Below are 13,649 nucleotides of genomic sequence, written 5' to 3'. Positions count from 1 at the left end.
TTCACCATTAATGATTCTTTTCTGATAAATAACAATTATTTCCAACATTTTCATACTTTTCTTCTGTCTCAGCTCTGTCGAAAATTTGTCCTACTTCTCTGCTGTCTGAACCTCCTGCCCTCCCTCTCAGTCAGCACACTCTTTTTTCCTTATCTCTCTCCTCGTCCTGCTTTCTATCCTCCTGATGGGGTGATTTTACTGAAACAGACAGAGGCTTGCTGAGTGCCACTCAGTGCTGCTGGAGACTCAGAGATACAGAGAGCATCATATTGGCTACAGCCTGAGCAGACATGCTGAAAGGCAGAATATTTCTCCTGTCAGTTAACCCTCACGCTGCCGGTGCCAGGTATTCATACCTGTTTAAACCTTGTAATCCAGCGCAATATTATCATGTAGAGGCTATATTATTTGTCAGTAATGAGTTGTACTACTTAGGATAATAATAAAAATCAACTTTTATTGTCACATACAATTACACAGTAAATGCGTCCTATGTGTTTAACCAAGCAGTGAGCACCCAGGAAATAGTTAGGAGTTCAGTGTCTTGCTCAGGGGTACGTTTGGCAAAGATCCGTGTTGGACTCGAACCGACGACCCTCCAGTTTCCAAGCAAGGAGCAAATGAGCACCCCCTTACAAAATCAGTGTTCCCTGACCGGGAATCGAACCCGGGCCGCGGCGGTGAGAGCGCCGAATCCTAACCACTAGACCACCAGGGAGTGATAAATCCTTCAGAGAAGAATCCAAGTACGGTGGTTCCAGCAAGTAACGGAATAAAATTGGTGCAGATAGAAAATAACATTTTTTGCAATGCCCGTGCACTTTGCTTTTAGTTGTAATCGCTACACAACAGTTTTACTTATTGAGATGGTAACTTACCTCAAAATGTCTAACTGAGTCAAATTCCATGTCCATTAAAGACGTTCGCAGCTAATAAACAGTTTCTGGTTATAATTCAAACAATATCAGAGCCAAAAATTAACTTTCAAAATGCACTTGCACTTAAGTAATCTGAAGACTGTTGGCTTTCACCACTAACGTCCGTTCTTAAATCTCATATAAACGAGAAACCAGACAGTGAGAGCAGATTTCATGGCCATGTACAGGTAGGCTATTTAACGTTACTAGAGATATGTGCAGGCTTTCTAATGGGGTTGAACATGCATACATTTGCATGACAAAGACACGAGAGAGTGAAAGTGTCGCTGTGACAGCAGTGTGGCAGAATGAGAGGAATATTCTTTACTCGTGGGAGGTAGCCTATTTGTATCCAAGTAGGCTAATTCAATCTTAAATCAAAGTAAAAAACACAAACGAACAATGAGTTAAATAGTCGCTATTGTGAAATTCTTACACATATTGTATGTGTATAGTAAAAATATAAAATTTGGTTGCTCAGAGCGCATTTACAGAGCATAAAAAATTTATGTCAAAAACATATGTCAGAAATAATAAACTTAAAACATCAAATAAATTAACAATATAATATCAAAGTATATCAAAAATAAGGAAGGGGTAAAGTGATACATTTGATTACTGACCTGCTGTCTTCAAATGTGAGTTTTCTAGTTGCCAAGTTATTCCAGTGCACATAAATAATTTCTCTGATTTTGTTTTGTTGTGTGATTTATTGGTCTATTGTTTGCACTTAAACACAGTGAAGGATGAGCACTAAAAAATGTCCACAGAACTTAGCAATGTAGATGAAAAAGGGTTAGAAACTCTGCAGTACAACTGCAATTTGCATAAATTGTATCATGTGGCGCTTCATCACAGTTAAACAGATGCTACTGATGCTATTGATTATTATAAGACTGAAATTTTATACAGCCACAGTCTTGAAACCCCACTGCAGTAAACTATGCGGGTAAACACAGAGATGGAAGCATCATATGAACATACAGAGATACGTGCTGCAGCCTAAAGCAACCACAGTGTGTCCCTCAAGGTCACTAACAAACTGCTGCTGTCATCTGCCTACAAAAGCAACACACACACACAAACAAACAAACAAAAGCTACAGAATTGTGTTTCAGTAATTTGCAGGATTTGTCTAGACAGTCTGTGGACGCCTGCAGACAAGCAGAGAGAACATCAGCCTGTCCAGATTTTCCCATTTAAGTAATTTAATATAATGTAAGACATTATGAATGCATTGGATTGTTCCAGTAAATTGCATTATAGTACATATAGAATCCACTCTGCACTGGTTTTGATTCACTTCATTGTTATATCACAGGTATTGTTATCATGTTATATTAATAATAATTTTCAACTAAATCCTGCTTACATGGTGCTTTCTTACCAGCTGGGGAAAAGATTAATTTTAACCCAAGAGTGCATGTCTTTAATATTCTGATAAACTGGATGTTGGAGGGATTTGTACAGCTCAACACCTCTGTGGTATTTGGTCATAAAACCAGAGTATTGGGGAGGAAATTACATTTTGACCTGACGCTGGCGCTAGATGAAAAAAAAACAGGATCACCAAACAATTCAATCTGAAGGGGACATGAATGTGTCTGCTAAAATATCATGACAAGCTATCTAAAAAAGTTTGAGATATTTAACTCAAAACATAGAGAAGCTAGAGAAAAAGTCAGGGGATCACCAAAGTCAGTAGGATTTGAGAATGGTCTTTACAACATTCTGAGCTAGATATTTCCGTCTGCACCAAAGTGGTGGACCAACCAACAGTGCCATCCCTAGAGCCTGCTGCTAGCATGGCTAAAAACTGTTTATTGCATAAAGCAGTCTTGAATAGGACTTAGTTTACTCTGGTCTCAGTCTGGACCACACCTGTTTTTTCTTATGAACAGCCAAAAGAAATGATGGCATGAACAGCATAAATAACCTTCAAAGATAGTTACATAAAGGTTTAAAGAAGATTGTTTGTGTCTTTAGGGATGCTGGTTCAAATCAGGTTCACACCAGAGGGAAATGAGCAGGTGAAGTAACACTTCAGCTTAACTATGCAAGTCTGAGCTGTGAATAGGTATGAGGAAAAGATTGAAAAACTGCAATTTCCCCTGAGTGAGCACAGGTTTTATATATTCAGTCAGGAAATGTTCTGATGGCAGCAAGTAAAAACACAGGAAAAATAAAAGTGTCTTTATGTAAAAATAAAATAGAGTGAAGATGTGACATTGAGGCATGCGTGACATGAGGTTATGCACTTTCAGGCCATAAAATAAATTCACAGCACCCCTGAACAGATTCAAAAGGCCATATTGCCTGAGGCACAGACTTCAAACATACTAACATCAAGAAACAGCTCCAGACAAAACTCTCTCACCAAAGTCTGATTTGAAAGGATAAGGCTGGTGTTAATCAATATTATATACTATAATGCTGTGTTCCTTAGGCTGTGCTCCTAGAATTACATTGGATAAGCTCTTATTGACAGCGGTGGTTTGAGTGAAAACTGAACCGAGACAGTAGCCTAATCGATGTTTTCCGTCCGGAGGTGGGGGAAAAGCTGCGCTGGTTGTGTAGAAAGTACTAGGCTTGCTCAGAAATTGTGGACGTAAAACATTTCATCGTGCACTTCCAAGAAATAATGTGTTTTATGCAGTACTGGTTTCTTTGTTACACATAAGCCTGACTGCTAGGGGAGGATGAGGTGAGATGAGACTTGTTCTGTGCTGCTTGCTGACATGCAAAGGTCACTTTGGAAAACTGATCAGATCCAAGCAGTAAAAACGCAATCAAAGGTCAGTCCTTTGAGCCTCCAGTGGCTCTTTTCATTCTAATACTACTGCGAAGGGTTAAGAAATTTACTCCTGGTTTGTATTTACGTTTCAGTAAAACCTCTCTCAGCACCCACAAGGTGTTTGCCGGATTGACTTGCCTGCCTGTTATACTACGGCTCCTCCTTGTCTGTGCCTTGAATAATAATATGCAGCTGGTGGAGGAGTGCACAGTCATCATGGCTGACAGGCTCAGACACAGAGAAAAACACTATACCACCAAGAAGGCAGGACAGCTTTTGTGATCAAACTGGACTAAATGGATCTAAATGGCTTCTACTTACAGTATTGGCTGTAATCAGATGAAAGGTCTGTAGTTTATCAGCATTTAGAAATGGTTTAAGAATGCTATGATGTCATGATGTATGTTTATGCTCACTGAATTGTGTTTTTTTACCTCAGCAATGACTTTATTGATCTAAATTTGTATGTCAGTCTTAAAATCAAAATAGCTGAAGCTTTTTAACTCATCAGCTCAGAAACACAGATTCAGACGCAGGACATAACAGAGTATTTATGTCACCAGTTCCAGTAAGAAAGCTTTCTTGGATCAGTCACTGCATTCAAGTGGAATTACTGGGACATTTTTCATTAACATCTCACCAGATTAAAAATGTGTGTTGCAGGAAAATAATACCAGCCGGTGTTTGCATTTCCCTCCAGACCTGAGCCCTCTGGTGCCGATGTGTAAGAGCTCAGGCAGACAAAATGGCAGTGACCTCCCTGATGGGTGGCATATGTGCTGAAGGACAGCCAATGCCCTCGCGTCTCACAGACTGAAGGCCCTCAACTGCCTCCCCTATAGCTAGTGTGTAATCTGCCATAACACACTGCCATCCTGCCTGTGTCTACAGGACAGATGGCAAGATACCTAACGCAGGGACGAGGCAAGTTAGACAGTGGGGTTAAGGAGTTGAGATATGGTCGCTGATGTTGTCTAACTCATGAATGAGGGTCGAGGGGGTTGAAGAGAACAGCAGGGAAAACCAACACAATACTGTACATACAGGGAGACATTAGCATTATACTGCAACAATCACAGCAGCACAAAATAGTAATCTAAAACACTTCATCACAAAGTTAATTGAACATAAACAAGTTTTAATCTTTAAAACGTTATAATTTGTTGACATGGTAACACCTGTGGCTACTGACGATAACGGCAGGTGCATTTTGTTAACACAAGTCCCATAGCTCTGTTGGAAAGGACGTGTTTTGACCACCTGGGACAGTAAATATATGTTGAGGAGCTACTCCGTCAGAAATGCAAAAGAAGAGCCACGGGTGCATCTTTTTACAGAGCAGCCAAACAAATCATGGGCAGAGAGAATTAACTGCATCATGTTATTTTGGTAAAATGAGACTGAATAAGATTCCATCACTGTAATCCTGAACTCCCGAATGAATGTTTTCTTCAGTATCATGCCTAGTGTGAGCATGCATTGTTTGTTCACAAAACAAATCAATTCATGAATTAATTAATTAAATTTCACACCAGTGGCAGAAAGTCAAAATACTCTTCTTCTCCCTCGGAGTGTCACCTAAACTCCCAACATCTTTTCTTGTCAAGTTAAAACCCTCCGTGGCCTCTTTTTAGCTCCTGGAAAAGGCTCACAGATTCCCAGAGGAGCCGTGCATGTTGACGTTCTCTTATGTCTGTTGCGTCATGATGAAATGGATACAGTATGCGACATAGGTAATCAATGCATTCATCACTGTATGTCCATTAGTGCCTCAGTCCTCGGCATCTCCCCTGCTCACAGCAGACCATTTCCTGATTGACTGATGAGGTGCAGGGACAGCCATGAAAGATCATGTTTCATCCTAGGAGAGGAGGAGGAGGGTGGCATTAATCCATGACTGCAGCTGTTACCCACACACAGTGCAATTAATAAAGACTCAGTGGACCTGCACTGCAGACTGATGGCTGATAAACACATGGTCACATCAGAAAGCCCTCATGGGATTTGTAGACAATGTTGGGCAGTGAAGTACAGTGGCAATAATTCAATATTATTGTCTTTCACCAGAATCATATGATTAGATGAATGTATGTATGTTGTCACTTTACAAAATACTTTAAATTTGTTATTTATTTGTAATTAAAGCAAATACAATTAGATGTCTGGTGTAAATCTGTTTTTTTTCTTTCATGGTGTTTCCATTAACGTCAATTTAAATCATAAAATAATTAAAACAAATGGAGAATATGCCCTGATATATTGGCTTCCACGCTAACCCTCTAACTATTGATTAGCACCATTCAGTTTCCTCTGTCTCATTAATCTTGATCTGAATACACAGGGAAACTTTATTACATTATGGTACCATTTGAGCCCTATATGAACTGAAACCATTGAAGAATTATAACACTTTACTAGCTAGCAAATATGAATGTAAAAAAAAATTCTCAATGTCTCATTCAACATTGAACTGACATTAAAAAGGACTAAAAGGCTGCAGCCATGCTGGCGGCTCTGGGCTGTGCTTAGCTTACATTTAAAAATGAGCACTAAACACAAAGTACAGCTGAGGCTGATTAAATTTTAATTTAATGATTAAGTTTTAATTTAATCAGCCTCAGCTGATTACTTAAAATTATTTAGCTGATGATGGTGCTTGATGAAAAGTCAGAGGATCAACGAACATGAGGAACATGAATGTTAGAACTAGCAATCTATCCAATAGTTGTTGAGACAAAATGTCTACACACATTGTCTACATTTTAAAGTCTATACAAAATGTTATGCCAATCTACCCAGCAGATATTCCACTGGATAAGCGTAAATTATTTAGGGGATATCAAAAGTCTGTAAGATTCATCCGGTGGGAACTATGCACATTTATACCACATTTCATGGAGATATTTCAGTCTGGACCAAAGTGGTGGACAGACCGACAATGCCATCCCTAAAGCCATGCTGCTAACATCATTAAACTCATAGAACATGAATTTATGCATTACAGTTGCTTATGAATAAACAGTGTTCACATCACATCTGACATACCACTTGATTTCCCCACAAACCCACAACCAAAGGTTGAGTGGGTGTTCACAGAGTGTGAAGGACGTAACAGCAGGTTAAAGCTGACAGGCAGAGACAGAGATGAGTGATGGCTGCAACAGCGGCTGTCAGAGGGAGCTGATCAGCAAAATGAAAGACTCCCTACGTGCACACACATGAATAGGACACACAGGTATAATATTATCTGCAGCTACATTCAACTCACGCAACAGACATGCTGGCATGGAGACAAAACAGAAAAAGGGCAGAGCAAACAATATTCACAGCAATGGAGGCAGATGCATCATGGGTGGGCAGTAATATTATCGTGCAGTGTCAGCAAGGGTAGTTCCTGTGTGTGACAACTGCAACACGACATTATAAACTACACTTACAATCCATGTAACATCATTGTTTTGTTTTTCTTCTATACTCTAAAAGTTTTTCCCTCTCGTGGGGATTTCGGTAATGATGCTGAACCAACAGAAGGGCTGGTTGTGAGTTTCTCTCCCACACTGCACATGCTTGGCTTACAGTAATCTGTTTCTCCATTGATTTCTGCCTGAGACGGGCTCCAATATTCAGCAAATCACAGAGATGTCCTTTGAAAAGCAATACAAGCAGGTCACACCAGTGAAGAGGAAATTGATTTATTCAGAAAATAACCTGCGGGTGCGACGTGCATTCTGTCTCAGTTATCTAATGAGTAGTTAAAATTTTAATGACACGCCTTAAAAATTTCCAGCATTTGTTCTGGGCGCGGTTGAGGAGAACGTGCGCTGATTAATAATTCAGCAGCCATTATTGATCTGTCCCTCAGCTTCTCTGCAGTCAGGACTGTACATCAAGAAGGAGGGTCCCCTGCTCCAGAGCCTTTCATCTGGACCTGACAACACACACCAACACACGTGCATGTGTGTCAGCTCACACACTAAAATAGGTGAAATGGCTGTAATGTGAGCTGCATTGTGAAAGAGGAGAGTCTATGGGGATGTTTGTAATGTCTCTGGGGTGGAGGACAAATACACCGAGTTACCAGTTTATTAGGTACATCTAGACAATCTACTGCAATCCTGTACAACAGCACTGCAGCAGAGCTGATCATTTAGAAGTTTATAATGTTCCGTTTACATTGACATAAAATGTGTTTAGGGATGGTTTATTGAAGCTGTAGTTGCTGTTGGTGTTTTATTAGATTGCGTTATGTTAAAAGGTATTTCCAAGATTCAAGTTTACATACAATACATGATGGGGAAAGGATAATTAATCAAACTCTAAATATATGCATTTGTCGAACAAAGAGGTTAACTAATCAATTTATAATTATATAAACAAAAAGAAAAGCCACAAACAAAAAAGCTTGATTAAGTGAATGACTCAAATTATTAATTACATAGCTGTTTATTGTCAATGAATTGCCTTTTATTTCAGCACTACTTTTTGTGTGAGGTTCTTTCAATCTACAATCCATCTATCAGTCTGGGAACGTTTTAACAATAGCCTACACTAATTGGCTGAAGGGAGCTGAGGGTTGATGCATGTAGATTTTAGACTGACACTGGCTTTGAGATAACAAAGGACATCTTCACATGTATTTTAGTAGGCCTTGTCTGTAGCTAGAGTGAAGGGTTTGTTGCACAGTAACACTGTTTTAATGTAATGCAAATAGACCGAAAAAGGTGAGAGTAGAAACTCCTTCGCCATATTACATAAAAATGTCATCCACCAATCTATTTTGATGCAGTGCTATGATGTTCTATTTGTACCATGTGGAGTGTTTTTGCCACTAGTAATGCTATGGAGCAATGTTTTTACAAGTGAATCATATTTTGTAGGAAAAGGGAAATACATTAAGCATATTTGCTGGGCCTCATCCTACATCTTTAGAAGTTATGTTTACCATGTCCATCATCTTAGTTTGTTAATCAGCACTAAACACACAGCTGAGGCGGATGCAAATGTCAGTAGTTTTTTAAATAAACCAATACATAAGGTTGTAGTGGTGTTAAGTTTACGTCAGTCAGACTTGACTGAGGATTCTTCCCCGGGATTGTGCTTCTTGTCTCTGACTGACTCAAAGAGAGCCTTTACCATAAATGGATGTGACACAGTATTTACATGTTTTGTCTGACCTTGGGTTCTAATACTAGACTTGCTCAGAGATGTATTTTTAACAGCTGCTGCCTTTCAGATGAAATAGTCGTTTAAGTTAAAGCACAGAGTTATGGTGGTAATACTTGTCCTTCTCAGAAACACATTAGTCTACAAATACTGAAAAACCATGTGACCTTGACCAACTGCTGTGTGTGTGTGTGTGTGTGTGTGTGTGTGTGTGTGTGTGTGTGTGCGTGTGGTGCGTGTCCTTCCATGTGTGAGGGGATTGGGAGTGATGTAAGGAGTGGAGGAGGGAGGAGAGGGGGGCTGGAATAGATGAGACATTCAGGGGAAAGAAAAACAGCACTTCTGGAGAGAAGGGCGCGGCAGGCCGGGTGTCCGAGCTGTACGGCTAACAGCTGCCTGACATTTAGATGAGTCTGCCGGTCATCTGAGATGACGCTGCATCAGTGCTGCTTCAACAGAGGATATGATGCACTTAAGTTTCACTGACAGACTTTTTAAAGAGGAGGTTAAAATACCATAGCAACTTCTCTTCTGTCCTGCACAGCAATCATAAACTAGAAAAATGACAGTCTCTTCACATTTAAGTTTGTGCATGTTTTTTCTGCCCCCCCTGCCCCCTTTGTGAGCTATTCTTGTATCAAAGAAAATAATTTTCTGTGTGATCCCAAAAAATAGAAATGTTATTTAAAGGACAAAGTGGAAAATGTCTAGACTACTTTTGATGGGGAAGGTAACTGAAGCATTGACATCCACCTCTCTGAATTAGCATCAGTCGTTCTCTCTGTAAGTAAAATATTATGATTCATGCTTTATAGTTGGTGAAGTTGGCAGAGCTTAGAGACTATTTTAGTTTGTCTCAGTCCCACCCAGCAGCTGCTGTTTGACTCACAGCTGTTTGAAAAGTCCCCTTCCCAGAACAATCCACTTGCCTTCCACTAAATAGTATTTTATGTGTCTAGATGGAACTAAATGTGAACACCATCCACCTCCACAGTAAACTTGGTATTTGGGATTGATTTACAGAATAAGAAGATTCTAAATATCAATATTCTATACGTCACTAAATATTGTAGAGTTGTATGCATGTGGGTGAATGACTGACAAGTTTCTAAAAGATAAAAAATGTATTTAAAAAAGAGAAAATTCATATGTGTAACACAAGTAACACGCTAATGTTTACATGTTACTTGGCTTCAATTAATAACTTTATTTATTATTAGTTAAAAAGCTGGTTTTATTACTGATTAAAGACGGGGTAAGTGATTCTGGAGAAATCCAATACCATGACATTTACCATGATATAGAGCGAACAACAACACAGCATGTAATGTAACTAACGTTGCTGCTGATGCTATCACGCATAAAGATCGAGACGGTCATAGAGCCAGCACACCAGATCCAGACAGCGATACTCACAATTGTCCTGCTACCATAGTTAACATCACAACAACAGCATGCCTTGGTGAACTAGAAAGGGAGCTGAATGTCCGTGGGCAAGTCATTTAACGTTACCTGACAGACAAATCATGGAGGGAACAGTTATAGTGTTAGTGTAGTAGTGTCGTGGCAGGTTGCAGGCCACTTTGTTTGTCTCCCATCTCCCAGAGCCAGGGCTGTGTACTGTACAAACACCAAATTTATTTTCAGTGCACACACAGAATGGACAGCTAGCGGGCCGTGAAGAGATTATTGCTTAATTTGACAAAAAGGCATCTATTTGATTAGAATCGCATACGACACCTTTAATTGATTCATATTTTGGTCTATAAAATGTCAGAAAAATGTGAAAAATGTGCTAAAGAACAAGATATTTTTACAAGTTAATGAAGACATTAAGTGAACACAAACAGGACTCCAGTGGGATGATAATGTTGCTCTGTGTCTGCTGGAGGCGTTTACAAGCAGTTGTTTGCTGAAATGTTAGCTACAACAACTTCATGAGGTGATAATACATCAGGCCTGTGCCTGCTGGCTTGTTTTAGAGTGCTTCTCCCACTTAGGGATAAAAAACAGCTTTAACAGCCAAAACATGATTATCAACTACTTAATCCAAGCAGAAAATAAAACTGTGTTAAATCCAAACAATCCAAGAGGGACGAGGACAAATTAGCAAACATAAATGTCATATTTCCATCATTTGAGGTTTGACTGGTGCTTTTTTATTTATGTTATCTTGTTGCGCCCTCTTCTTCTACAAGGATGTGATGACTGGAGAATTAGCACCACCAGCTGTTTCTCTCAACTCCTAATGTTTACATAATGTTCGTCTAGTGGCGGCGGTGGCTTGGGAGGTACAGCAGGTCACACATTAATCACAAGGTCTAAAGGTTTGATCCCCTGCTCCTCCAGTCTGTGGTTCCTGTGCAAGATACTGAACATCTGAAGATACTGAAGTGTGTAATTATCATCAGTGTGTGAATGTTGTAGTGTTAAACTATTTCTAACGAGATGTCAGGAGACTAGAAAGGTGCTACAGGTACAGAGTACAGACCGTTTAGTGGCTGGACTGGTGCATTCATTTTTGCATTTTCTTGAAATTCTGTTAAAATGTGAGCTACTTTTGGAAGGGAACTTTGCTACCGTGGATGGGGTTTTGAAACACCATTACACCTTAATGTTGGAAAATATAATACAGCCCAATTGAACATTGCATGATTAAACTATGAAAAATCCAAGCAGGCAAACTAAAAAACAAATTTAGGGTTGTTTTTTATTGGTGGTCAACATTTGGTGACGGTTGGAGCACTCATGACATCAGTGGGCAATGTAAAAATCCTGGCTACGGCCCTGAATTAAAACTCAGAAACTCGTCTTTTTTTCTCTTCTTCTTCACGAAAAGTCGACTCGAAATGCCTTTTTTGATTCACGCGAATGCTGCTGGATCACTTTGCAACCTCTGAAGCTGTAGTGTACGACGGGTTCCTGAATGCAGCACGAGCCAGCAGAAAGCACAGTGTAGGTGTTAAGCTGTACCGGGCCGAGCCTGCCTTCCTCATCCGCAGCTCAGCAGCAGCAGCAGCAGCAGCAGCAGCATCACCGCCCCTCCCTCCGCTCCATCCACACTGAAGGACGGTAAGACACTTCACCGCTTATTCTCGGTTTATTCTCACATGCTACAGACAAGGCGGCGGATATCTGCCTCTGCCTGGATGTCGGCTTTCTTTATATCCGCGGTGATTTTATAAAGCAGGCGGAGGGTGATCTGGAGAGGGCTGGTGGTCTGTTTAGGCTCCGCTGCTTGTTTTATAACACCGCATCGTTAATCTGGAGCGTCACACTGCATGCAGATGGTCGAAGTCACTGGAGGAATCTGACTGCATGAAGAATATGTATTGACAGTAACTGTATGTGAGGATTCGCGTGGGCTACATATAATGTGAGTAAAAATGGCTCATGAAAATCCATTTCACTGCATATAGTTGTTTACATTACGATAAACTGAAGAGCCCATTTGATCTAACTTGCTCCTTAATACAGGAGCATGTTTAGGCGACATGCATATGATGCATTTTAGTCACATTATGTAGGAGGGCAGGATTTTATATACAGTGAGGTCCTGATTCCTCCTGGCACAACCTCAGGTGACAATAGCCACCAAAAGAGACTGCACAATTGCACTTTTTTCATGATGTTTTACAGCATTTTTCAGAATGTGTACAAAATCCCTTTCTTGTTATTACTTTTTTTTGCTTAATTTAGTGAAATCTGAGAATATTTATTCAAAAATAAGTAATATAGTCAGCTTTAAATGCACAATACTAGAATATAAACTCCTCCTCCAGTTGTTAAAACCCCCAAATAATACTGAGGTTATAAGAGGTTATAACCTCTGTGTCTTCAATTGTAGTCACAGCTTTTTCTCGCGTTACTTAATTCTCTTATTATCATATTGGATGATAATGCTGTTTGGTGTGAGAGTAGTGTAGGCCTTCAGCCTCTGTCTTATCTACCACAGTGTAAACAGTCTCTCTGACTCATGTTCAGATCTTCACCCACAGTTTATGTTCATTTGGCAGTGTAGTAGCTGTTCTCAGCTTAGCTGAGTAAATTTGGGTGACCTGATTTTTAAGGTGGGGAAAAAAACATCACATCTTCTGACCTGAAGGCAACAGCTGAGATTCACTGACTGTGAAGCCGAGCCTCTGGGCTGGTCGGGCCGCAGCAGCTCATTCGATCATGTAAAAACTGTGTAGGGATGTGGATTAGACTTCACTCTCCAAATAACACCAAAATTATGCAACAGACTAGACAAAAATCTCTAAAAATAGGAAGGTACACACAGACAACTGACAGCTGTTTTTATCCAGAAACACACAAGATGAAGGACATTATTTCTGTTGTGTTTTATTCACAGAATGGAAATGTGATGCTTTGCTGAGCTAGCTGGTAAACACTGACGCGTATGTTTAGTGATATACAATTACTTGCTTCCTTACTTAGTTGAATGAATAAAATAATGAACTCATTAATCATTACAGAAACACAATGCCAAACATTCACTACTGTCATCAAATGTGAGTCTCTAATGAGCTTTTCAAAGTTAACACGCTTGGTTTATGGACTTTTGTTGTATTGTCAATTATTTTTCACATTGATCATTTGGTCCATCATCATCTGTCTCCTCCACGCCTTGTGGCACTTAACGCCTCGCCTTGGTCTATAAAATGTCAGAAAACAGTGAAAAATGTTCATCACAATAGTCCAGACAACCAAGGTGTTATGTTCAGTAGAGCTGAAACAATTCGACACCTCGGTGGACATAAAATCTATTAATA

General features: G+C 39.8%; 1 long non-coding RNA gene and 1 other non-coding gene across 2 annotated transcripts; one reads left to right on the top strand and one right to left on the bottom strand.

Moving 5' to 3' along the window:
- Window positions 1–646: 646 nt before the first annotated feature.
- Window positions 647–718, bottom strand: trnae-cuc. Its single transcript has one exon. It is a non-coding gene; the product is annotated as a tRNA-Glu (tRNA).
- Window positions 719–3,915: 3,197 nt separating this feature from the next.
- Window positions 3,916–5,870, top strand: LOC123959494. Its single transcript, XR_006822313.1, has 2 exons — window positions 3,916–4,057; window positions 4,375–5,870. It is a non-coding gene; the product is annotated as an uncharacterized LOC123959494 (long non-coding RNA).
- Window positions 5,871–13,649: the final 7,779 nt, after the last annotated feature.

This window comes from Micropterus dolomieu, linkage group LG20, assembly GCF_021292245.1.
Source record: "Micropterus dolomieu isolate WLL.071019.BEF.003 ecotype Adirondacks linkage group LG20, ASM2129224v1, whole genome shotgun sequence".
Classification (NCBI taxonomy): Eukaryota; Metazoa; Chordata; class Actinopteri; order Centrarchiformes; family Centrarchidae; genus Micropterus; species Micropterus dolomieu.
The sequence above is the reverse complement of the archived record's forward strand: the minus strand, read 5'-3'. Positions and strand labels throughout refer to the sequence as shown.